The sequence below is a fragment of the Pseudophryne corroboree genome, unplaced genomic scaffold (assembly GCF_028390025.1).
Source record: "Pseudophryne corroboree isolate aPseCor3 unplaced genomic scaffold, aPseCor3.hap2 scaffold_612, whole genome shotgun sequence".
NCBI lineage: Eukaryota > Metazoa > Chordata > Amphibia > Anura > Myobatrachidae > Pseudophryne > Pseudophryne corroboree.
Genome location: NW_026970208.1, coordinates 300132 through 305338, shown reverse-complemented (window position 1 = coordinate 305338; position 5207 = coordinate 300132).

The following is a 5207-nucleotide window of genomic DNA, read 5'->3' as shown; positions in this document are numbered from 1 at the left end:
CACTTACTTCTCGCCCACGTTGGCCAGTACTGCAATCACTGTAACCAGAGCTGCTGTACCCAACCTAGGGCCCCTGTGAACCTTTATTTACTGGGGCGCGTTCCCCAGCAAGTATCGGTTGTTGGATAGTTCCTGAGTGACCAGCGAACTTCCCTTCCAAAAATAAAAAATTACACAAATCACGTCAGAATGTGCAAATAGCGTTTGTGACCACTTTACTCTAATGGTATTAGGTCAGATTACTAACTACTGCACACAATTACGTGCGGTCCAATCGTTCAGTACACGAGCACTACTTGTCATGTACTGAAAGATCAATGGAATCGATGTTTCCGGCCGCGATTCCTTCAGCAAGAGCTTATGGCCTATATGGGTTCTGCACCAACACCCCAGGCGTTGTGCCACTGGACTTTTATAGCGGACCTCTTTGTCTATTTTACCTGTTACCTTATGACCTCCTGGTCTGTTACCTTATGACCTCCTGGTCTTGTTACCTTATGACCTCCTGGTCTTGTTACCTTATGGTCCGCTATACTCTAATGCTCAAATATTATTTAACCAGGGATGCCTCCCTAGCCACCGTATATGTCACTTACACGTATGTCCCTTGACGAGTACCCGGCTTTCCTTTTGGTTCCACCTTAAAGTTATATAAACTTTTGTATACAAAACACACTCACTCAACACATGTACACTTTTGTTTCTATATCTATTTCTGCGCAGAAATTGTCTTTAGGCCAAAAGTGTTACCAATTAGGAGCAGGATCTGTTAAACTAAATTTCAGATTTTTCCAAAAATAGATTTGCGTTATTTACCGCGTCGCGTTATCTACCGCTGTGCGTTACTTATCGCCTTTGCGTTAATTCAACTTTTCGTGACGAGCTACGTGGGCGTAACCAGACGCTACGTTGCGTAATGTACGCTGCGTGCGTCTGCCTTTTGGATTGCGTACGCTAGTCTTTGTTAGCGACACGTGTACGCAATGCAAAGGATCCACCGTAACACAATATATACTTTTATCAATGTAAATGATCCCTGATCATCTACCGCAATCCACACTGACTGCCTTATCTCCTAGACAAATCGTGTGTTGTTCTATACTTTAACTATTACCTTTACTATGAAATAACAGCAAATCTCTTTTTAGCACTTTCTATCAACTATAAAAATTGGCAAACAGGAATAGTGATATACGAAATTGAAAAAGAAATGCAGATAAATGTATGCGTGCGTGTATACGCAAGACAGAAGAGAAATAAACAGTTTTAAAAAGACACAAGCGTTTTGTTCTTACTTCCGGTTCCCGGATTCCTTCAGCACTCTTTATCTAAGCGAAGCAGACGCTTATCCCGTCAGCACAGCGAGACAACCTCCCACCCTTTGCTGGGGGGATAATGTCTGCTGATCTACCTAGTGCAGATATGAGAAGGATAGGACGAGTCCCCAATTGACAATGCTAAATTCCTTGTCGTATAAACAACCCTTTATGAAGCTAAGAACACTGTACGCTGTTTGCTTAAGAAGTACCGTAATGGTACGCTATTGGCGTAGCGATCGCTCAGCCGTAGGCGAGACGCTCAAGCGTCACGTTCGCTCACGGCCCAGTGATCACAGGACACGTTATTGGTTATGACTAGGGGAATGATTCGCTGTAGCGTAGCGTACGCTCGAGACCACGGGGAGGTCACCAGCGATGCAGACGCTCACAACACTATACCTTTATGTTAAAACCTTATACCAATGAAATACACTGAATACCTTAATGTGAGTACAGGGTGTAAATGCAACCTTGTGTAACCTGACTAACTACAAAGCTGCTTGAGCGTCACCGACGCTCAAGTGAACACTTAACACTATAGAAAATGCACAGATACTGGTTTAGGTTCCAAAGCCTATTAACTGTATTATATCTAATATACTTGTAAAAGGGGATAACAGTACAAATGATACACTACAATATAACAAGGACTTCCTAACCACAGAACTAAACAATAAATACAAAAAGACAATACTACACTGACCTAAATGCAATACAGTACAATACTATAATACTATGAGAGATATAAGAGAAAAGAGGAGAGAGAGAGATAGAGAGAGAGAGAGAGAGAGAGAGAGAGAGATGGAGAGAAATTGGCTCACAGAAAGACAATGATTACGGAGAGAAACTTACGCACAAAGGGTATGATCGCCTGCGCCTCGATATCCAGCTCCCGGCTATCAGCAGATAACCGTTGATGAGAGAGTGAGAGCTGGATGTGGTCGGCCTGCCTATTTATGCCCCACACACAATGCAATCTCATAGTCCCTACAATCCCATTGTCCATTGGCCGAAGGAATTCGGCCCTGCATCATAACAAAAGGTCATAGGGTGATTCATACAGGTGGGCTGTGACGATTTCCAACAGCTCAGGTGGGTGGGAAACTGGGTTTCCCGCCGCATACCTGAGTATGTGTAAATAATAGAAATGGACATAAACTTCTTATGTCCATAACTATTCGCACGAGCGATTAATACGCTCCAAACCAACACCGGAATATTGCTAATTAAATACTCTTCCGATGGGTACCAAACACTGCTGTATGATTCCTGTTAGACCCTTCGTACGATATAAAGAGGGATTCCTCAGCTCTGGGACATTGTATTTTAACCAAACTTTCAGAATCTATCAAAGGGACCATGATCTATAAACTACATTAATTGTGAAAATATGTAACGAATGAGTCGCACGCTACGACCACATAAACTCTACCGTAAATACGCATACCGCGCCTGCGAGTGCACGCTATTGCGGGTATGCGCTTCCACGGGAGAGCGTACGCACGCGCAGCGCGGACCAGTGTGCGGTGCAAATATGGCAACGTGCATTGAGACATTTTTCTGACTTTGACAGAAGATAGATATCGTGGAGATAGCAACTCCATGCCCCAACGAGTTCGACCCCATCGGACACATCGGCCACCCTTAATACTAACTTATGATCGTTTGGGAATTCCTAGTGAAGAACCCCGACTTGTTAACTCAACTACTATATTGCCATGGCCATATTTCGAGAATGATAGTATATGGCCAGTGGGACACAAAATGGGATGTTACAATCCTGGAATAGAGGGAGTATGATGGTGTCAGATTTATATAAATGGGATAAATACCTGACACCAGGGGGAGGAGTGTAGAGAGACGTAATGTAAAGAATGATATATGTTTAACACATTATAAATTGTATACTTGTAGTGTTTATTATAATTTAATATATATGTAATGATGCCTTGGTGAGAGACAGGAGCTGGGACTGAATCGAGAGGCTCTCGTGCAGGAGAGACCTGGGAAGGAGAACACAGCACAGGTGCCCCAGGTGCCCGGATATAGACGTTGAGGAGGACAGTATAAAGGTCGGGGCAAGTGCGACACAGACGTCGGTTGAGCCTAAGAGACGGAGGACTGCTAATTGCTGCGGAGTGGAGCCGCTATACACCGCGTTTGAAGAAACCTACCGGAGGGCCGGGGGAGAGAGATCAAGGAGCCACAAGCAGCGTCTAAGGAAGCCGGAGGACGGAGACTGAATCCTCGTCACTAGCCGTCAGAAGGGGGGCGGAAATCTCCCGGGCGCGTCACCCAGAAGGGGCGGACATTACCCGTACGCGTCAACCGGTGGGAGGATCGGAACACGGAGAGAGACAGCTGTCAAAAGTGTATACTCAGCCCACACTGACGCTGATAGTCCACCGACCCTCTGTGGAAAAGGAAGTGGGCACGTACACCTTCACTCTTCAGAGACCTTCTTCAGTGCTGTATTAACAGTACTTGTAGTAAGTGATATCCTCTACCAATGATCTTTGCCATATAATACTAATACAACGCCCCCCTGCAGAGACTGTGCAATATATAGACTGTCCTAGAGTGACATATTACAAATAGATCACAGCGATTGCAGTATTATACAAAAGAGAAGAATAGATATAATAGCGGATTCAAGGAACTATTTACACTTACCTGATAATCTGCTACAGACATCTTATGGAAGTCTAATTGTCCTAAAACAGAGAAGGATAGATTATCACGACGCTGATAGGGCATCACATCTTCAAGAGCTACACGCTATATATATATATATCTATAACGGACTCATTTATAGCCTACATATTTAATTAGATCTAGAACAAGTGACACTCTTAATGTGGACAAAGGCTCAAAGTAAAAGCTATCCTCCGTTAAAAGACACTAGAGATGTCGAATGGAATCCATACAAATCTTAATTAGTTGAGACTTGTTACAGTAAAGTTTCCGCAGCCCTACAAGTTATCTTTTGGCCAGTGGATCGGTTATCGACAAGGAACTATTTATAACCTCAACTAATATAAAAGAATAACAGAGATTGTTGCTCTCCCTTCTTTGGGGATTGTAATTAATAGTCTGAACTCAGTGCACTGAAAAATATATTTGCAAATATATAACTCTAGGGGATAAGGGTTATATTGTGAGAGTAGGGTTATAGTATTGTTAAGATTGTGCCTTTTTGCATTGTTGTATGTATTTACATGCTACACCTGTAAAGTATAATACAGTTAAAGTACATAATATTAAAAATACAATTGAAGACTAGGAGCCGGTTTAAGGTGGTCCCGTTATTACGAATCCTCTGATCCTGCTTGAGTATAGAAGGCTCGGAGCCCCTTTCATCAAGTAAGTGAATAAAGTATAGAAACAAGTGAAAGTAAGTGAATAAAGTATTGTTGGAAACAAAACAAAGAATGCAATAAAAGGAGTTATTGTTTGACATAGAATAGGGGTTTCTCAGACTTTACCCCCATCTGTCATACTCTTTGAACAGATCAAAGGTCTGAGTGGAGGCACTGTATATATATTGATGCTCATGGTATTAAAACAAGGCTTACACTGGAGGCACTGCTGAGATCCATTAACCGTTCCAGGATCCAAGATAGTACAACCATGGAGGTCATCAATGAACGCAGCATATACCAATGGTGTATGGACCATAAGGTTAATGTACGATGCAGTCTGAGTATAGTAGGAGATTTGTCAGGTATTACTGATGATGAGGTGATTACAGAAGCTCAGAAATTGTGTGGTGTAAGGGTCCCATTATTGGTGGACAAGTGGAAGGGAGCGACCGGCGAAATTAGAGCGATACTCATAACGACACAGGATTGTTTGGACTCCTCCCTAATACCCATTAACGTATTAGTA